Source organism: Mandrillus leucophaeus, unplaced genomic scaffold (genome assembly GCF_000951045.1).
Source record: "Mandrillus leucophaeus isolate KB7577 unplaced genomic scaffold, Mleu.le_1.0 Scaffold315, whole genome shotgun sequence".
Classification (NCBI taxonomy): domain Eukaryota; kingdom Metazoa; phylum Chordata; class Mammalia; order Primates; family Cercopithecidae; genus Mandrillus; species Mandrillus leucophaeus.
The window spans coordinates 851,207-873,674 of NW_012103310.1; the positions used below are offsets into that span (position 1 = coordinate 851,207).

The 22,468-nt window shown below is 43.5% G+C and overlaps 1 protein-coding gene across 1 annotated transcript in view; it reads right to left on the reverse strand.

Annotated features, from left to right (window-relative positions):
- The window catches only part of CLDN14 (claudin 14), a 126,715-nt gene extending 112,760 nt beyond the window's left edge, over window positions 1-13,955 (reverse strand). Inside the window, exon 1 of the mRNA XM_011987736.1 lies at window positions 13,797-13,955. The gene's annotated coding sequence lies outside the window, so the exon portion shown is untranslated. The remainder of the gene's footprint in view (window positions 1-13,796) is intronic.
- Between the last annotated feature and the right edge of the window lie 8,513 nt (window positions 13,956-22,468).

The following is a 22,468-nucleotide window of genomic DNA, read 5'->3' on the forward strand; positions in this document are numbered from 1 at the left end:
GTACTAAGCTTATTCCCATTTTCTGGCTCTTAAACCATAACAAGACCTCTTCTGATGTATTCCTGAGGAAAAGGACCTATTTTCTTCTCTAATGAAAAGCCCCACCAAGTCTCCAGAGTTGATCACTTCCAACCCATATGTCATCTTGTGTTTATGATTTTCTCATCAGTTTTGCTTTAAAAATTAATTTTTATTAATCTCTAAAGAAATGCATTCACCCTTATCTCTAAAATATTCAAAGGATCCCCTATCTATTCTGTGCCATTTTTTTTTTTTTTTTTTTTTGCATGAGCAAATTACATCTGGCCTCTTTCCCTCTTTCCTGCCTGGGGAATAGGCAATGATCATCTGGGATGGAGACTTGGCTTGTTCTCAGCACAGTCAAGCAGTGTAGTTTTGTGGTGAGCCCACTGGCCTGGGAATTCTAATAACCCTGGCTTCATGGGTAATTTGGGGTAAGTTATTCATTCTGTTCTTCATTTGGCTCTTCTGCAAAATGGGGCAAATAATAATACGGCATGATTTTGAAGCCATAACAAGATGATGGAAATGAAAGTGGTCACCTTCATCTAAACATGAACTTGGGTACTGCAAAAGTGCAGAATGAAATGTTATCATTCTTCAGGGGAGTCACATTTCATGAAGACCTCTGTGTTTTAATCACTCACTTAAAAATAAAAATAAAAGAAGGAAAGAAAAAAAATTAATGACAGCAGCCTGAGATGCATGGGCTACATTCTCTGCTGCTTAAAAAACAACAACAAAAAAAAGCATGACACTGTTTTGAAAAGTTAATCACAGAGGGCTTTGAAGGGTTTCATCTAGCACCAGTTGCAGGTAATATTGGAAAAATACTGCAGTCATAGCATCTCCGTGCATTATTGGGGTTTTAAATCCTAAGTCACTACATACAATGCATATTCTGGTTTAGGCTACCCAACTGGATATGCTGGCCTGGTTTCCTTACTCTAGTGCTCTCTGCTAATAACTAAACATGTAAAAAAAAAAAAAAAGAAAAAAAGAAAGAAAAAAAAGCAGGGCTTTTTTCAAAGTTGCAAGTCAATGTGCTGTAAACATGGGTCTGAGGTTAGGATATTGAATTGCATGAATAACAACAATCTGTCTTACTCCATTAATCAGAGGTTTACAGTCTCTACAGTCTTATGAGCCATGGGGCCGTCACTGATAATTCTCTGTCAAAGAGAAATGGAATCATCTAGACATGTGCTTAAAGAGGAATTTTTCCCCTTGTTGATTTTATGTAGGAAACGGCTATTAGACAATGTTGGCTCCCATGGAGGTTCGGAGACTGTGGGAAGAGGCCTCATGGTGGGGATAGTGGAGATGCAAAAGACACGTGGAGCCTTTTGGCAGACAGGGCTCTGCAAAAAGAGGTCCAGCAAGTTGTTGGGCAAGGTCTCTGCATGGTCTCCTCTGGGACCTATTCCAGAGCAGTGAAACCAATAATCCTTAAATTCACTCCCTCTCCCCCAGGCGCCATTACACCGTATTTGAATTATGTTATCAAAGAGACAGACGTGGATTCAGTTCTGATCCCCCAAACTCTTAAGGAAATGTGCCCCTTCCTTAATGGGTAAGTGTATTTGATGACCTAAAAGTTCACGTGCCTTAAATCTGGCTGCCCTGCTCCCCAGTCCTGGGCTGCACCCTCATTCTGTGGAGTTCTGAGAAATGCTGAAGATGAGGCAGGTGGCGAATATGGCTCCCTGAGAGCTAAACCTGATACCCAACCAGGAGCTCAGGTCAGTGTTTGTCAGCAAAATTAGCCTTTTCTTGCAGTGTTATATAAATTTTCCATAGAAATCTGGCATGTGTCAAGAACATGTGTCAAGAAAGATGCCTGTCTTCCTGAGTTAGGTGTAATCACCACGTGCCCCACTTAAATTTACGTGCAAGGGTGCAGGCACCAGAGAAAACTACCAGCTATCGCCAAGCCAAGAGCCATCAATTCAGGATGAAAAGTGTGAAGAGTTGGGATGGAGTTGCCTCCCCACTTGGGGAAGGCAAACATTAACACCTCTGATTTGGATCCTTAAGATGACAGAACCACCAGTAAAACCCATTTCCAGTATCTAGAACAGGTGTGGTTTCTTCCCTGGAGGACAGCCTTGGCTGATGCTGAGAGAAGGGGCTGGAATTGAGTCTCTTTGGTGAGCAGCCCCCTAGATGTAATTCTGGAGTCAGTTCCAGGGCGTTTCACCAAAGACCTCAGGTGACATGTGTGGCTGTAGTTGTAAAATAATTTCCTGCCAAAAACATCCACGCCCTCATCTCCAGAACCCATGAATATGTTATGTTACATGCAAGGGCAGTGAAGGTTGCAGAGGGGATTAAGCTTGCTAACCAGGTGGTTTTAGAATAAGGAGATTATCAGGTGAGCCCAATGTAATACCAAGGGTCCTTAAATGTGAAGGAGAGAGGCAGAAAGTCAGATCCAGTGTGATGTGAATGAGAAAGACTTGACCACCTGTCACTCGCTTTGAAGGTGGAGAAAGGGGCCACAAGCCAAGGAATGCAGGTGGCCTTTAGAAGCTGGAAAAGACAAGCAAGCGGATTCCCCCAGGGCCTCCAGAAAGAAACACCGCCCTGCCAATACGTTGATCACAACCCAGTGAGCCTCATTTCTGTCCTCTAGAACTGTGGGATAATAACATTTGTGTGGTTTTAAGCCACTTGGTTGTGGTCATTTGTTACAGCGGCTGTGGGAAGCTAACATAGTTGCCTCAGTGTTTTCCTCTGATTGACACAAGTTACACAAGCACAAATTTTGCTGTCCTCAGAATCACTCACCTCATGGCATGTGAGGTTGAGAACAGAGGTTGGCTGCACCCAACACATGCATTTGAGGTGCAGGGGGTCGGTTTGTCTCTCAACTCAACTCTTGCTGCTGCTGTGAGAATGAGCATGAGGTCACCATCCTCTCTCCCTGGCTCTGTTGCAAGATCGCTGTCTCAAACACCAGAGACATTGGTCCTTCAGACCAACCCTGCAATTGTATTACAGCACTATGGTTTCCCTTTTTCCCAACATCTTTTTTTTTTCTTTTAATATGCAACTCTGCCTTGTTGGAAAGATTCATAAAGCTTAAGACTTCCTTTCCTGGTGGTGTGCTGGTAAACTGGTTCCAGAAGTGGCAGAGTGCTGTGTATAGCATTTGCCAATTTCCATGGTGTAAACACTCCCATCATGGCAAATGTCAAGCTATCAGCTTAAGGTTGCTGAATGCAGAGTTGGGAAGAGATGTCCACAGTCTGCACAGGGTGGGCTCCAGCCCACTCTGAATGTCCTGGAGAGGGCTGTTTATGTGCCATGCCCCTGAGCTTTCAGAAAGCCTAGCACCCTGACAGCAGATTGGCCCCTACCATAAATAGTGCTGTGGAGTCTTCCAAAGCAGTTGTGCTTTGCTCTGCAGCTGGCGCCCCTTTTCACAGCTGCTCAAGACCCATGAAAATTCAGAAGAGCCAAGGAGCAGAGTCACAACCTGTCATAAGTTGATTACAGACATTGGGAACCGGTGGTCAGAGCCAGTTGTAACTCCAGATGGTACTTTCTATAAATCTTTTGTCCTTTTTACAGTTATTTTTAGTCTAGTTTGTTTCCAAACATAAGTCTAGTTTGAAAATCATTGAAACTTGAAGCCATCAGTCTTATTTTTTTTTATCATATTAGCATGTCTCATTTTATATCTATCATACAGAAGGAAATCAGTAAATCTCACTTCTACCACTGCTTGTACCAGGATCTATCGGTTAGTAATTCAGTATGAAACACTTAAACCAGTTTGTTGGAGGAATCTTAACACACTTATAGGAGATAGCATACGAATGTAATGATATAACCACTAATTTGATGATAACAAGGCATATTTTATAGGCTTGTTAGAAAGATTCAGTGAATTAATATTTGTAAAGCACTCTGTCAACAGTAAGAGTTTGTTAAAGAAATAGTTAAATTTCTTTGTTAAAGAAACAAGTAAATATGACTTCTTAAAATTGAGAACTTAGATCTCTAACTTAGGAGGGGACTTAGTCAAATATCACCCAGCCCTGTGAATGAAAACCTCAGCATCACTAGATCACTTCTCCCTTCTAGTTTTCACGGAAGCTTTTTTTCTTTTTGGTGACTTCTCAGTAGAACTGGACCCATGCAATGACTCTGTCCTCTGAGTTGGGGTCCTGGGGCCTCACAGTCACTGCAGCTCCTCTGCACAAGCACTTGCTCTTACAATTTATGAGATGCTTCTTGCAGCTGCTCTCTCGGAATGATTTAGATGGCCTTGGCTTGATCCCTTCCAAATGTGGGCACCAGCAGGCTGCCATGTGCAAAAGCGTTTTTTTATGTGCACATCAAGTCAAAACAGAGAACAAAATCTCCAGAACCTAAATGAGGTGGTCCATTCACTTCTGGCCCCACTTTCCCTCCAAATTCACCCCAAAGGCTAGGTGAGAGCTCAGCCTCAGCAGGCTCTGCTTGCTGGGTTCAGGACCATAAATCAGAGGGCTCACATTGATGGGTGAGGAGGCCGGAAGACATCCGTCTGCCATCGGGAAGAAGGAGGTGCTTGTGGCCACTGGGCTGATTACAAACTCATAAGCTCCTGGGAGTGTCAAGTTTTGGATAAAAGGAAAAGGCAAACATGAAAGATGCTGGAGCTACATTTTCCAGGGCATATCTTCATCCCATTGTGAATTGATCTGTGGCCCTGGATTGCATCAAGTACATAATACCTCAAAGTCAGCGAGAAAAGACAGGCTGACATCCAGGACTCACCAACTATTAGGCGGCTTGGAGGCAGAAGCCTACCCTGCCTCAGGTTGGAGCTTTGAGGGCATGTGCATTTGCACAGATGAACTCAAAGAAGGCTCTTGCCTAGAAATTGAATCCAGTTTCTTTTTCCTGTATTTGTTTTGCAATCCACCCTTGGAAGGGAAAGTTGATGTAGGATAGCAATAAATCTCCAAGGCACATCACTTCAATTAAGAGATAGAGAAGCCCAGAGGGGCCCAAGAGCTCCAAGGGGAGCCAACCGCAGATTAATGGATGCTGAAGAATGCTGCCTTCCAAGACGGGAACTGGCTGATTTATGTCTATTCACATATTCCGAAACCTTTAACTCACGGGCCTTCCTTAATCACAGCACGATTACATGACCACTTTCATTTAAGGGGCTGGGGGTAAAAGGGTCTGTTTATTTGATTGAGCTTTAATAACCTAGCTCTTTATTACAATGCTCTTGGTGAAAGCATTTTTGTAAACTGAGAACAGTTTCCATTTAGTGCCCTGGGTTGCTCTCGTCTCTAGACCCATATACATCCACCTTGGCTGTTCTTAATATGCAAAACATTTGAAACTGTCCAGGCTCCACTCTCCTCAAATCCCAGGGGTATTTTACTCAGGGTGGTTTGAGCAAAATTAGCCTGGCCATTTAGTTTATGGAAGGGGGAAGGAGAGAAATCAATGCATTTCCTAGGATAAGCCAAAGTTATTCATTTTTTTTTCACACATTTGTTTCAATCAAAGGACTTTTATTTAGTACCATTTATTTAGTACCTACTACGTGGATGTTTAACCTACTATATGAGATTCACAAATAAATATGTTTCCCTTTTCTCATGAGCTCACAGTCTAGTAGGGGAAACAGACAAGAAAATCAATAATTACAGAAGAGCAAGAGGTCTAGAGAAAGGCAACCAGGAATGGTTCGGAGAAGTGCTCTGGCGTGAGAGGGCCCTAGAGCTGAATATTAAAGGACAAGCGGGAGGTTACAGAGTGGATGGGGTAAGCCAGCTTGACCAGGCAGGGACTTGGTTTACCGAGGAATTGCAGGTCGCCTGGGCTGGATGGAGCATTGGTGGAAACGGAGCTGCTAAGGTGGACAAAGGGTTCTACTTGACCTGTGTGACCTACACGCTCAGAACTTCCTTCAAGAAAGCCTTCCCGGCCCCACTTTAGGGTCCACCTGAGCTTTTGAGCCAAGGTCACGCTGATTTCAGCTTGCCCCAGCCAACCCCTAAGCAATAAGTCCTAGCTGGGGAAAAAAGTGCCAGCAGTGCAGCATCCTCTGTGTGCAGTCTTTGCTCTAGAGCGCCCTGTCTTTCCCTAGAGCCCCTGGCATGGAGATAGGGCAGTAGGGGAGAGTTCCAACAAAGTGACTGCAAACACGCTTTTGGCTGATGACAAAGCAAAATGTTAAAAGCCTAGGCTGGGCACCGTGGCTCAGGCCTGTAGTCACAGCTACAAGAGGCTGAGGTGGGAGGATCGCATGAGCCCAGGAGGTTGAAGCTACAGTGAGCCATGATCATGCTACTGCACTCCAGCCTGGGCCACAGAGTGAGACCCTGTCTCAAGAAAAAATGAAGGGAAATATCCATTTTTCTACACCCTCTTTCCTCTTCTCACAGACACCCCACATATGCCTTTCTTTCCTTTAAGAGTTCAGACCGGGGCTGTCAGTACGATGCCACTGAACAGGCCATTTGTATGGCATTGACTGTCCTTTGAATCCAATAACCCATCAACTTATTCAATCAACCAATTTGACTTTTTTATTGTTCATTTCTGAATTGAGTGGTTCTACTGAATTCAGTATGCTCTGCTGTCTTATAGCCCTAAAGTTACATGAGTGTGGTAAAGCCATTTCCACCAGTAAACTATAAATAATATGACATGACATTTACAATATAAGAACAATGAATTATTTTATTTCAAAGCCCTCAGATAATGAAGTCAATTTCTTACTCTAAAAATTAGTAAATAGTCTTGGGGTGGGGGTGGCTGACACCTGTAATCCCAGAACTTTGGGAGGCTGAGGCAGGAGGATCACAAGGTCATGAGTTCGAGACCAGCCTGGCCAATATGGTGAAACCCCATCTCTACTAAAAATACAAAAATTAGCCAGGCATGGTGGTGCGTGTCTGTAGTCCCAGCTACTCAGGAAGCTGAGGCAGAAGAATCGCTTGAACCCGGGAGGTGAAGGTTGCAGTGAGCGAAATCACACCACTACACTCCAGCCTGGGCAACAGAGTGAGACTCCGTTTCAAAAAAAGAAAACAATTTAGTAAATAAAGGAAAAGTGTTAGGCTATATATCAGCATTACAAAAGAGGCTTGACTTTGAGGGAAAACTCTTCATTCTGAAAAAATATGATCGCTAGCTAACAAATGTCAAATGAATTATCAGATTAGAAAACCACCATTTTGTAACCTTGAATGAATTAACTGATTCAGTCCAGGACCATCAATGGATGCTACAAGTATTCAGGGAAGAGTTGATGGAGAACCTAGTAATGCGCAGAACCAAGATTCTGTCTCACAAATCATCTGCTGGTCATGAGGGTGGGAAGATGCCTTTACAATAGGGAGAGAGAACCGTGGGCAGCCTCCCAACCCAAGCACCAATCTTGGAATCACTGAGCGTGGGAAGCCTGGCACCGACGTGATGCAATACAAAACGTACAACTTCCGCAGTGAAGGCTTCTGGGAAACAAGTGTTTAACCTGAATTTAATCTGTGAACCCAAAAGCATCTGAGATAGGACTCAATCCATTCAGAAAGTTTATTTTGTCAAGGTTAAGGACGCACCCCAGGAGGTCCTGAGGACAGGTGCCCAAGTGGTCAGGGTACAGCTTGCTCTTATACTTTTTACAGAGACACGAGACATCTATTAATACCTGTAAGACGTACACTGGTTTGATCTGGAAAGGTGGGAAAACTCCGGGGATGACTTTCAGGTTATAGGTAGATTTAAAATTTTCCTTATTGGCAAATGGATGAAAGAGTTATTATCTAAAGACCTGGAATCAATAGAAAGGAATGTCTGAGTTATGGTGATAAGGGATTGTGGAGACCAAAGTTTTGTCAGGCAGATGAAGTCTCCAGGTAGCAGGCTTCAGAGGCAATCAATTGTAAAAAGTTTCTTATCAGACTTAAGGTCTGAGTTGATGCTAATGCTGGTCAACTTTTCCTGAATTCCAAAAGGAGGAGGGTTTGATGAGGCATGTCTGACTCCCTCTTCCCATCATGACCTGAACTAGTTTTTCAGGTTGACTTTGGAATGCCCTTGGCTGAGAGGAGGGCTCCATTCAGACGGTTGAGGGGGACTTAAACTTTTATTTTTGGTTTACAAGTCAATCTTAAGATCTAACTTCCAATGTACAGGGAGGAACAAGGACGGCAAACAAAATGCATGGCTGTAAATGAATATATTCTTATTTTTTAGAGATGCTTACTAACATATATAATAAATTAAAACAAAAAATAGATTGGCACAAATTTAGCAAACTATGAACAATTGTTAAATCTGGTTGGTGAGTACATGGGTGTTTCTCATGCTATGTGCTCTTCTCTTCTGTACATTTAAATTTTTTTATAACATAAAATAATTTACATAAAATAATAATTTATGTTATTTAATTTACATAAAATAGCATAAAATACAGGAGGATGCTGTAAGAATATTTTAAAATGAAAACTTCTAAAAGAATACGTCTCCTTTTTTTATTTTTTGAGATGGAGTCTTGCTCTGTCACCCAGGCTGGAGTGCAGTGGCGTGATCTCGGCTCACTGCAACCTCTGCCTCCCGAGTACCAGTGATTCTCCTGTCTCAGTCTCCTGAGTAGCTGGGATTATAGGCACGTGTCACCACGCCCAGCTAATTTTTGTATTTTTAGTAGAGATGGGGTTTCACCATGTTGGTCAGGCTGGTCTCGAACTCCTGACTTCGTGATCCACCCGCCTCAGCCTCCCAAAGTGCCGGGATTACAGGCGTGAGCCACTGTGGCCAGCCTGCATCTCCTTTTTACCAAACATTCTAATGACACTGTGTAGAAAGCTGAATATTCTTGGAGGTTTTGTGGTATTACTGGCTTAGATGAAAAACAACTGAAGTTGGAAAAATAAGCCAGTTAGAGCACAGAAATGCAACAGGACATTCCTCCCAACACCCTACTGCAATGCATTACTAAAAATGGTTATGTCATGTGTGGTTAACAGTATGTAAGTTTGTACAGTAAAGGTGCTTTTAAAACCTCCTCCTACCTCTCTTGGAATGCAGAGCTCATACAGTGTCATGTGGAGGTTTGCTAGCTGTTATTTCTATTCTTTGTCCACAGCATGGTCAGTGGTGTTCAGAGTGACTTATGAAATCCCAAGAGAATGTGCCCTTCAATGCTTAGAAATACTCTTACCCTCACATCTAAGATTGCAAACCCCAGGTTTCAGAGCAGTTCTTAGAGTTGGAAGGTTTCCAGTGGGATCAAGTGGGTGATGCGTGTGAAGGAGTGAACTTCAAACCTACCCATAAACTGAAAAGATGGACGCTCTTGGAACGTAGCGCCTTTTGGAACTAACAACATACCGTTACCTCCAGGTGCCCAGATTGATGGAGATGAGCCCTGCCAAATTCCGTTCTCTTGGCTGGAAATTCCAGGATAGTGCTGGTACCAGTGAGTGACATTTTCTTGGAATGTCACCAGGGGTTATAAAGTGCTTCCCCAACCCCTACATTTCTAAGGTATGAAAGGTAAAGGTCAGCATATAGAAAATTTAAATTATCACTAAAAACATGGCAATGGATTCAACCGAGAAGAATCCACAAAGGATAGAGTCCAACTGATTCATTGCAAGCCCATTTCTTAAGGACTCCCTCTACACTCCATGAAATAAGATCTAGCAATGGAATTGCCAACTCCAGTCTCACTGAAACACAACAGGCTTTATTTTATAAGTGTGCTCTTTATGATTCTGTAATCTGTAGAGTACAGGGGAACCTTTTTGCAATTTTGGTGCCGATGCTCTCTGGGCTTGTTATCCCAGGCTTTTACTGCCTGTGGTTTGGTTTGGTTTGTTTTGTTTAGGGGTCGCTATGTAATTCCAGCCCTGGCGTAACCTGAATCTGTGCAGGGGGCTTGTGTGGGTTGTGTGTGTGTGTGAACTGCGTGTGCTCCCCAAGCATCAGGAAGACCCCAAGGGTGGGCCATGCAGCCTTCTGTCATGAGAGTAATGTGGCCCTTTGCGCTTGGTGCTCTGGGTGACCTGCCCTCTGCGGAGTCCAGGTGTGGGGCTGTTTCTCCAGCCACCAACCTCTCCCCTCCACCCAGGTCTGCATGCTGACCCAAGATGGAAGAGGAAAACTTGGTCTTTGTAGCACCACACTTAGCCAGCTGACATAAGAGATTTACTGCCATCCCTTAACCCATTACATGGTAATAAATGGAAGTTGGCATCATTTCTTATCAGTCTAAGAATTTTGAAGCCTGGCTAAATTCCTTTTTCTATAATCAGAGGGTGTAGAAAATCACATTTGTTTTTTAAACCGATGCTTTGGAAGATCCTGCTCAAAATTGTGGGCTCTGGGGTCTGAAACTTTGATTCAAACCTTGACTCTACTGCTTATTAACTTTGGGACCTGACATGTGACTTAAACTAAGCCTTAGTTTCCTTGTTTGTAAAATAGGTCTATCGATGAGATGGTGCATGCAAATTGCTTAGCTCAGTTCCTGGTATATAGTAGATGCCTCCTAAATAATAGCTATTAGTATTTTCAATCTTGCTCTTCCCTGCTCCCTGCCAAAACTGAAAATGAGATTTACCAAATGACAATTGCAAGGTTATTTCAATACAGTGTCTCCTATGTACATATAGGAAATACACTGTAAGAATTGGAGGGGAAATTACAATACTAGGTATTAAGAGTATAATTACTATAACTCAAAAAGTATATAGAAAAGAGTGTGAATTATAAGTAGTTACAAAGTTCTGGGGCCTGTTTAAGTCTAGATATTATGTAGAAGCTTAACCAGGTGGTTGTGAAATTTTGCCATTGATATGTAATATTTATTTTGTTAACTTTACTCTCTATAAATTATTCTTATCAAAACTATCAACACCACTACCACCACAGCTATAAAACTTTTAGAAGCAAAGACCTATTAATACATGGTTAAAACTATGACACTTCAGTTTCTTAATTTATTTGCTATCTAATTAGTCTTAAATTATTTACTTTATATCAAGAAAACTCAATGAATCTACAAAAGTATCACTAGAATTATGTGGATTTAGAAAGGCTATAATGTACAAAGTCACGATACAAAACTCAGTTATATTTCTATATGCCAGTAACAAACACTTTGAAGTGAAATTTCAAAAATCAGTACCATTTACAATGACAATAAAACTTCAAATGCCTAGGGATAAATCTAACAAAAATGTATAAGACATCTACATAAAAACTATAAAACATTTCTGAGGAAAATGGAAGAGGCCTAGATAAATGAAGGAATATACCATGTTCATTGATTGGAAGACTTAATATTGCTAAGACGTCTTAAACGTATTCATTGGTTCTATACAACATACATATAAATTACAGCAGGTTTCTTTTAAAGAAATAAACGAACTGATTCTAAACTATACATGGAAATGTTAAGGATCTAGAATATCTGAAATTATTTTGGAAAAAACCCCAGAGATTTGGAAGACTTAAATAATATGAGTTCACATATGATTAAGCTACAGTAGTCAAGACAGTAGGGTACTGGCATAAAGACAGACATACAAATCAACTGAATGAACTAAAGAGTTGCTCAACAGACCAACAAACATAGTCAACTGATATTCCACAAAGATGTCAAAGTAATTCAATGGAGAAAGGAAAGTTTTTGTAATAAATTTTGCTAGAACTAGATATGCCTTATTCCTACAATGGAATACTATACAGAAATAAAAAAGTATAAACTGTAGAGATACGTCCAACAACACAGATGAATCTCAAATACAATACAGTAAGCAAAAGAAGCCAAACTCCAAAGAATGCATAGTTTGATCGATTCATAGAAAATTCAAATAAGACAACACTAATCTATATGTATAAATATCTACATAAATCAGAAAGTGATGGGGGAGAGGAAATCGACTATCAAGGACTCAAAGGAACTTTCTGATGTGTTCAAAAATGTTTTATATCTTGTTTTGAGTGGTGGTTACTAAAGTATATACAATTCTGAAAGAGTGTTGAGCTGAACCCTTGGTAGTTTTATATTTTATTTATGTTACTTATACCTAAATTAATTTTTTCAAAAGAAGAAATAAAAATTCCTTAGAGGAGGAAATGTGGTAGAATAGTTTCCTACCACAGAGAAACCACCTTCTTCATTTATCCTAAATGACAAATCTTTGATCGAATTCTTTTACATCCCTGTTACTTTTCTCTAGGATCCAGGCCATGAAAGTCCTTAAAGCCATCAATCCAGTTTCCAGTGCTTCCTTCCCTCCATCCCACCCTGCCCACTGCATCTTTAGATACTGGCAGAGATGATTTTAGAAACAAGAGTGCATTTAGCAATAAAAATCAAACGGAAAAACAGACACACTTGTCTCTCCCTAAGAATAAAAATGGATAGAGCTACCTCACTGCATTGTCTTCTTAAAGAATTCTCCTCTGTTCTCTTTTTATGGGATTGAAGTTTCTACTTTTGTAAATGAATCCCGATGACCAACACCAGTCATGCTGTTTGCTGTCTCATCTGCCATCATGCAGTGTGCAGGACCCCTTGGTTTACTCCTGGCTTCTCCCTTGATAGAGCCGATAGAACTCTATTGCCTCTAACTTACCCTGATGCTTAGGGGTGCCAAACTGTGATAATCAGCAAACGATAGCAAATAACATAAATTGAGCCCTTACTACACGCCAGGTTCTATCCTATACCATTTACTTATATTAGCTGAGTTGTATCTCCACAACTATCCTATGAGGTAGGACCATCATTATCCCCATTTTACAGATGAGGAAACAGAGGTACAGGAGGGTTAAGTAACCTCCAGCAAGTATGTGGCAGGGTTAGGGTTTGATTCTAGATGGTTTGTCTCAGAATCCACGTCTTTGTCACAATGTCATGCAACCTCACTGATGTTTTAGCCAAAGGGAACAAATAAAACCACAAGCAAGTGCCACTGTTGTGCACTGTGTTTGATAATGAAGACAGTCTTGGCAATAGGTACAGTGCTCGCATGAAACATAGACAATGTTTATCAGCATAAGTAGACACTCACAGATGTAGTTCTGATTTCATAGAAGCTTATGGTGTTGAATTTTATTACATTGCAGCTGTTGATGTCATTCCTCTGGATTTATACCTGGTTTCACTGAACTACCTAGAGGGATAAGCCTTCTTGCTTTGGGGCATAAATAAGAGCATCACCCACCTTCCAGGGAGATGAGCTGTTAGACCCTACGAACGACCTCTTTAGAGCTTGTTAATGGAGACTGTAACAACATGTCTGCAGTGACTCCCGAAGACCCTCGCATAATCCAGAAACGCACTGATTTGAGCTTTTCTTTGGAACTAGATCTTGCTGTTAATCTACATGAAGGCAAAGTCTGTGTAACCCAAAATTATCCCATTTCCGTGTACTCAGTGATTAAAAACCAACCAACCGTCCCCTCTTACCAAAGTGAGGTAAGAATAGAAGTATGTTTTGCTGACATTCTCTCAAGCCCAGATATATAAACCTGCCTAAATTCTAGGCAGTCAGAGTCACTTAATAAAACAAGCTGGTGAACTAATCATTGACACCCAATCTGCTCATTACAACTTATAGAAGTTTCTCTCTCTTTCCTTCCATCCATCTTTCTTTCTTTCCTTGAAATCCGTGCCCATCCTGCATCTAACTCACCTGCCTGCTCTAATTATTTTAACCTTCCATGGTTGGCAGAAACTCAAGCTTTGAAATAAAACTAAGCAGAGATGTAATTTACAAGTTGTGAGTGTCACTCACCGTGCTGCTGTGTCCCCAGCCAATTCCAGTGCTGTATCTGAAAGTCCTTCTGGAGCTCCCCTTGAACATCTTACTCCCTCTCTTGGCAGGTGCCTGGCTCCTGACTTCTGCCTGGCTGGGCTGCGTGCCTCTCTCAGCTTTTCCCAGCTCGCCCTTCCCACCAGTCAGGCCCCCCTGGCTTTAACTGGGACTCAGGGTGCTCGTCGTCCTTCCTGGACTCCCGGTGGGTGCCCAGCCCGCGCCTGCATCGGATATCTCTCAGGCCTCCCCCAGATCCCAGGCCTGTGGCACACCTAGTTTCAGCTATCAACGCTGCCCTCTCAGTACGTGCCATTCCTACTCTGTCTACTCTGAAAAGGGACCAGTGTCTCTCTCGGGCTCCACTCACAGAGTCCCTATTCTCTCAACAAAAGGCCAATCAAATACCAAGATGGTTTCACTGACGTCTCACCCGGCTCGAATGACCAGTTTTCTTAGGCCTCATTGTTGCTGGCGACTGCTAGTGCCTCTTGGTGTTCAAATTCAGAAGAAAGCCCAGACTGAGAGTGGCATTAGGAGACAGGAAAATCTCTGGAGGGAAAGCAAGGGCTTGAAGAGGGGCCCATGGAAGAAACATGCATGGCAGGAGGACCAGCATGGAGGCCTCTGTTGGACAGAAAAGAACAGGGAAGTGGTGGACAATGGGTGAATCCACCCAGGCGGCCAAGAGAGATATACACAGATGGTGGGCATAGTGGCTCATGCCTGTAATCCCAGCACTTTGGGAGGCCAAGGCGGGCGGATCACTTGAGGTAAGGAGTTCAAGACCAGCCTGGCCAACTTGACGAAACCCCATCCCTACCGAAAATACAAAATATTAGCTGGGTGTGGTGGTGCACGCCTGTAATCCCAGCTACTTGAGAGGCTGAGGCTGGAGAATTGATTGAGCCTGGGAGATGGAGGTTGCAGTGAGCTGAGAGCATGCCACTGCACTCCAGCCTGGGCAACAGAGAGAGAATTTGCCTTAAAAAAGAGACAGAGAGAGAGAGAGAGAGAGAGAGAAAGTGACTTCTTAAGCAAAGGGGAAGTCCAAGGAAAGACAAGAAGATTCTTTAAAAAGAGAGTGAGATAGTGGAACTTGAAGAGGAGGATTGAAACTGTTTTGTTGCCTAGGAAAGGTGAAAGAAAAAGAATGTCTTCCCTCTGTGTGTTTTCTGCCCCCATAATTTTCCTAAGCCTGTCCGCCTCTATTTCCCCACAGGGGCCTGGGGAATGGACAGGTTAGCTGTCTTGCTCACGGGGGGAGCCCACATTATTCTAGAGCTGGATCTAAAGCACCCCGTGTTCACCCTTGTTCATTGTTTGTTCTTCCCTGGCAAAGTCTATCCTCTGATTCAAGTTTAATCAACAATATCATATGTACTTGGGCTTCTGGTGTCTCAGCCTCTCTCCTGAGTACCAGGGCAATTCAGCATGGTGAACCAGGAAGCAAACCAGTCTTGGAGATGGACAGGCTGGGGTTATTGGTTGTTGTTGTTGTTTTTATTGAGCCAGGGTTTGAGTCTCAGCTCTGTTACTTACTACGTGTATGGTCTTGGATGAGTGCCACATGCTCTCTGAGTTTTTGTTTTGATTGTTAAATTGCGGTTAGGAATACTGGCAGAATCAAGTAGTAGAAGAGGCGTTAAGTGCCTAGCACAGCACTCTTCACTCAGTGATTATAAATGCCCCCAATGTCCCCTGCTTCCTGCGTCCATGCCCTTGCAATGTGACATGGCAGACCTCCCATCAGAAGGCGGGGCTAATGCTCCATCCTTTGATCTGGGCTTGACCATATGACTTACTTTGGCCAATGAGACATTAGAAAATGTGACACAAGCAGGGATCTGAACGGTGCAGGCACTCGGGCTTGCCTTCTCCTGCAGCTAAGAATCCTTTACCCACCATGGAACAAGTCAAAACTAGCTTCCTGGGGGATGAGAGACTGTGTGGAGAAAGGCTCCAACCATCCAGACTTCCACCTGACGTTCCAGACATGAAAGAGAGGCCATCCTAGACCACCCAGCCCTAACAGAGCTGGCTCAGACCCGAATTGATCACTTAGCTTACAGAATCATGGGATGCAATAGATGTTCGTTATTTTAAGCCATTCAGTTTGGAGGTCTTTGGCTTTTGTAGCAAATGCTAACTGGTATAGTAACTAAGAGCTGGCCCTAATGGCCAACATTATTGTGACCTTTAACACCAGACACTCTGCTAGGCATGTACTGGTCTTCTAAGCTGCATCTCCTGGTGTCCATAACAGTCTTATACACTGGAGGTGCCCAGGAGAAATCACCTTAAGAATTAAAAAAAAAATTATTTTTATTGCACCTGAATCCAAAAAGTATAAAAGGATACTAAAATACAATCAAGTAACTGCAAAAAATAGGTGTACGGGAAATAAATGTGGGAGACGTCAAAGGAAACTAAGCATGGGGCAAAAACCAAAAGCAAACAAATACGTATATGATGTCTGCGGGCAGGTATATTACCTTGCTAGGACTGTCATAACAAAGTACCACCAACTGGGTGGCTTCAACAATAGATGTTTGTTGTCTCAGAGTTCTGGAGGCTGGAAGTCCAAGACTAAGGTATAAGCAGAATTGGTTCTTCTGAGGCCTCTCTCCCTGGCTTGTAGACAGCTGTCTTCTTCCTGTCTTCACATGGTCATCTTTATGTGTGTGTCTTTGCCCTAATCTCCTCTTCTTATAAGGACAACTGTCATATAGGATTAAGACCCTAATGACCCCATTTAACTTAAGTCCCTATTTAAAGTGCCCATCTCCAAATACAGTCACATTCTGTGACACTGGGGGTTAGGGCTTCAACAGATGGATTTTATGGAGGAGATGCAACTCAGTCCCAAATTGCAGGAAATCTATTTGCTCTAAGCTTTCCACAGCCAACACCCAAAAGGAAACCTAGACAGTTACCCAAGTTCATCTCCATAAACTCATGAAAAACAGAGCTACCTAATAGCTAGCACTCAGCCCAGAGCCCAGACAGGTTTCCACAAGCATTCTCATTAAAAAAAAAACCTTTTGTGAGGCAGTGACATCTTCAATGCTTCTCTTATAGCAGAAACAATGGTAAGTTTCAAAAGACGTCTCTGACATCCCTTCTCAAGCATTGGCCAGTGATACAAGGTGGAGGAGAATGAAGTATTGATGCAATTTCTCCCCAGCCTTATTAAATGACGGAGTAGCCACCAGACAGGGTGGCTCTCAATCTCTTCACCAATCTTTCCCCTAGAATGGCTCAGTTTCTTTGGACATTAAAGGGGTTTTTATTATGGAGAGTTTCCCATTAAAATGCAGCACCACAGTTGAGTGTCTATGAAGGAGAGAATTATATGAGCATGGCCTGTCGAAGACCCCATGGACAAAGGGCAAGAAAGAAGCTTCCAGATAAGTGATGGCATGTGCCAAGGGCAAGCTTCCTTTATTACATTTTAGGGGAGACACAGCTTAGCTCCCTAGCATCTTTCCCCTCTTGTGTTGGACATTTTTTTGGTGGTTTGTTCCCACGGCCTATCCTAAGGGAAGATAATTTTGAAGAGGTCATCTGTAGGTAGCCACGCCATGCTTCAACAAGTGACTCCCCTCTTTCTGGTCTTAGCTGATCATCAACTGACCCAGGAGCTGTCCACCTGTGGATTGGCCAATGACTGCGACCTATGGCCTAGCATGATAAGATGCACTTGACCAGTCAAATTCCTCCTCTCTCGGAGGAAGTACAGAGATGGGCAGTTGGTGAGAGCTGTTGGTGTGGGGCAGAAGAAGCTGTAAGGAACTAAAAATAACAGCACACCTCACATCCATCTGGATGGCTGTTACCAAAAGGACAGAAAGTAATGCTGGTGAGAATGTGGGGAAACTGCAGCCCTTGTGCATTGCTGGTGGAAATGTAAAATGGTGCAGCTACTGTAGAAAATGGTTAGGGGGGTCCTCAAAAAATTAAACACAGAGTTACCATATGATCCAGCAATTCCACTTCTAGGTATATACTCCCCAATATTGAAAGCCGGGACTCAAAAAGGTATGTGTACACACGTGTTCATAGCATCAGCATTCACACACCCTATTGGTTCTGTTTCTCCAGTGAATACTGACTAATGCATCTTCCAAAAGAATCCACAAAACAGCTGGGGAGCATAAGTCTAAAGTCTATATGCTCCATATGAGGCAGGGCTGATGCAAGGCCAGCCTATAAGCACCCCCCACACAGAACAGCAGGGCTGATGGACCACATTCAGTTGCTTGAATCCCATCATTTAATATATCAGTTCCAAACACGCAGCAAGAAACGAGGGGAGATATCTGCAGTTGATTGACACACTTAGGATCTGGTGCCTTCAGGGTAGAAGGACCACAGCCGTGGGTCCTGGGCTATGCAGTGTTCACACATCTGTCTCTATCTGCCCATCAGCCTCCCCTGCTGATGGTGTGGTTACCAGGACCAGTCAAATAGTCAAACAAGGAGGCTTAGCAGATGAATGGTGCCCAGAACCTGCACGCCCTTGTCCTACCAAAGAAACATAGGAGCAAGTTCACCTGGCCAGTGTCCGGGGCTCGCCAGCTGGCCTGCTGAGCAGCTGTGGGTTTTGTTTGCATTTCTTGAGCAGAGCACATATGGTCCCCATCTATCCTTCTCATTCATTTCTCTTATTTTCTCCAGCAGAATTGAATGGTCTTAGAAGAGTGAACATGTATTGTTGATTCCATGAGAGGTGTGATGGTGAAACTGCTGATTCCCCTAGTACTTTAAAAAAGACTTTCTGCAAAGATTTTTTCTATTTTGTGTGTTTGTTGTTGCAAATAAGTGCTTGATTAGAGGCCAAGGGAAAACTGGTGGTTTTTATCTCATGAAGGTTAAGATCTGCTTTGTTTTCCATGGATGCTAGAAGTTGTGAATGGAAAAATGAACATCATCTTTGAGTAAAGACATTTTAGAAGGAGACACATTTTGATTTTAAAAATGGAATGTGACTGGGCGCGGTGTGTCACACCTATAATCTCAGCACTTTGGGAGGCCGTGATGGGTGGCTTGCTTTAGCCAAGGAATTGGAGATCAGCCTGGGTAACATAGCAAGACCCTGTCTCTACAAAAAATGCAAAAATTAGCCGGGCATGGTGGCTCACGCCTGTACTGCCACCTACTTAGAGGTTGAAGTGGGAGGATCACTTGAGTCTGGGAGGTCAAGGCTGCAGTGAGTTTGATCACACCACTGCACTCTTCAGCCTAGGTGATAGAGTGAGAACCTGACTCAAAAGAAAATAGAAAGAAAAAGAAAATGGAATGTACTGGGCCAAGGGAAGGAGAGCAAGGAGAACCTGCTGTGGGTACTTGTGGGGTCCCCCCAAGGACTTACTACTGCAGGAGGATGCAGAGGAAAGGGATAGGGTGGAGAGCGAGGCATGCCATCCACTGAAAGACAGGGACAGGCACATGTGTAAGTTGTAAATCTCAGAAAAGAGAAGTAAAGATTAGGAGTGAGAAATGGGAAAGCTGAGAGGTGTTATTTGAATGCACACATTGAATGAATGAAAAAAATCTCACGACAGGATTAGATAGAAAAATGCAACGTTTCCTTTTTAACCAAAAGAGACAAGAGCTCACAGAGGAAATAGATTGTGCTTGAGAATAGCCATGGCAATTTTTCAGCAATACAATCAGACATTTTGGGGGAAACTTAATAAATGGCTTGGATCTCAGTGATCAGGAAAGGATGGAGAACAGATGTCAAAGGCTGACATATATTTTCTGAGCAGAAAAAATAAGGTAGAGAGACAATAAGCCTAGGACTGAGGACAGAGAATTCGAATGCCCAAGGTCAAACTCAGTCTGCTAATATCTGCCTAGCCTCCGCACAAGGACTCATTCCATGAGGCAGCACCCACGCCTGCACGTGCACAGTCAGTTTCCACCGATTGTTCACCCACCGTGCCTCAGACCCTATTGGACAAAAGTTCTATCTCCAGCAAACCAGCTGTCAGGAAAGGGTCTTAAATCTCCAAGAACAGAAACTTCTCTTGATAGTGCATTCTCTTACCTTGAAGATGAAACTTGGCAATGGCACAGCAAGACCTGCAGTTCAGGCCTCCTGTTCCCAGCCTTCCACAATGCTAAGAGCGATGGCAGAGCACCTGTCCAAGGCCTCGAATGAGCTGTTGGCTCTACAGAAGCATCTGGAAGGATATAAGAGCACCCTAGAATGACTATCATAAAAAACCCACCCCATTCCCCCACAATCCTTTCCCAGCCCTTCTGTGGTGTGTGGTTAAACTGAGTCTCACCCATTTTTCCTTCCTGTTAAAGACTGTTTAGGAAGAGAGTGGAGGAGAGGGGGTTGCTGGACTTGAGTGGGGAGACAGAGTGGTCTCCAGGGCCCTGAATTAGCTTTGGGGGCCTGACTGATGACTCTCCACAGCAACCACATGGATTTTGGCACTTTCACTGAAAAATCAAGGATGCAGGTGATGGGCTGGGAGGGCTGCAAGTGTCCAGGAGGCTCAGAGCCTCAGTAGAGATTGCACCGTAAGACATCCCACCTCTGCCATCAACCACACAATCCAGTGGTTGACAGCCCCAATGTCACCTGGATTTTGCCCATTCCTCCATTATCTCTCCCCCCAAAGAAAATCTCCCTCTTCCTTCCTCAGGGGGTCCACATGGGTGGCCAACTGCTGGACCATTCCAAAGTCTCTAGGAAAGAAACCTTTCTTGCCTCTTCCAGCTCCTGGTATTTGTTGGAAATCCTTGCTGTTCCTTGGCTCATGGCAACATGATTCCAGTCTCTGCCTTCATCATCGCACAATATCCTCCATGTCTGTGTCTCTGTGTCCAAATCTTCCTCTTGTTATAAGGGTACAGTCATACCAGATTTAGGGCCCACTCTAACCCAGTATGACATTATCTTAACTTCACTGCATCCATAAATAAATACCCTATTTCCAAATCAAGCCACATTCTGAGGTCTCAGGTGGGCATGAATTTTGAGGTGGGGGGATGCCATTCATCCAAGTGTCATCACTTAAGGGTAAGGAAGGCCAGAACTTTTGACTTTGTTGGTATAATCAACTTTAATTACAATATCCTGGTTTTTTTCCCCACAAAAGCACTCTGAAATGACCATCGATCCTTTCCCATTCCATAAACTTGGTCTGATACAGACAGAGCTCAGCTTTCAAATAGAGTTTTCCTGAGCTGCTGCAGGTAACGGCACCTGTTTGCAGTGTCTGTTGGCCAGGCCAGACTGGGGGTGGCTGTGGGAAGAAGGAAACCCACAGGATCCGATCCGGGGAAGAGGGGGGAGCTCTTTAGCATAACCCTTGGCTTGCTCTGTCCGTTATGCACTCCTAGCATCCCGATTGGTAGGTTTGAAAGGAGACTCGGGTCATGGGCAGTAAGAGGTTCCTGCATCTCGATTTACTCTCAGGAGTGACTGGCACTTCCAGGGCTAGGCTCCTCCAAGGATGGGCTCATCCCTGTTGGGTGGAGTAGAGGTCTGTCCAGTTCCACCACACCCACCTCCATCCACCCACCATGCCAAAATTGGACTTCTGTATTAATGAGCTTATTCGCCCAAAGATATAAGCCATTTCCTCCAACCTAGACTGTCAGTTATAAAGGTAGTCTTTGGGCTGGAATAAAGGTGGTCTTTGGCACAGTGGTAACCCCAGCACCTTGGGAGGCCGAAGCGGATGGATCACCTGAGGTCAGGAGATCGAGACCAGCCTGGCCAACATGGTGAAACCCCATTTCTACTAAAAATACAAAAATTAGCCGAGTGTGGTCGTGGGCACCTGTAATCCCAGGTACTCGGGAGGCTGAGGCAAGAGAATTGCTTGAACCTGGGAGGCAGAGGTTGCAGTGAGCCAAGATCATGCCACTGCACTCCAGCCTGGGCGACAGAGCCAGACTCCATCTCAAAAAACAACAACAACAACAACAACAAAAACGGTCTTGGCGATTCCATTGGCCTCATGCCTTTATTTCACCCTTCGTTTGGTTCAGAATTTGGGCAGGAAGAGTGTGCCATTTACCAGACACCCCCAAATACCTTGGCAACACACAAGGCTCACTTAGAGCACCAATTAACTTCTCAACACTTCACACACAATCCTTGCATGGGAGCCTTATTCTCTTAATACGCCAAAAATATACCTGAAGCTAAAAAGGGAGAGTGCCCAACCCAAGACAAGCTTGAACTTTCCCTAAAAGGCCAGTAAGAGAATTGATTTCATCTGTGGGATTATTGCCCTGTGACAGCTGGTATGCATTCCAAATACAGCAACAAAAGAGAAGGCCACACTGTGGAAAGGAGTTTAAGTGGAAACTTTCCATACACCAAAATCTCAAAGGAGAGGAAGTTGCTCGCCACCCCCTTGGTTACAGTTCGTAGTCATAAAGCCTGTTTCTGTACAATAGACTTCCATGATTATCTATTTGCAAAAATGTACAAACACAGCCAGCATACTCTGTGCCTGTAGAAAGACCTGGATCAATACAAGTAACAGAAGAATGAAGAAAAGAGGAAAAAAAAAGATTTTATCAAGGCTGTTTACTTTAAGAGTACCTTAAAGACCTGCACAAACACACCTGCTACTTCAGTGCTAGGGAGAACAGAGCAAACAGGGCTCTCCTTTAAA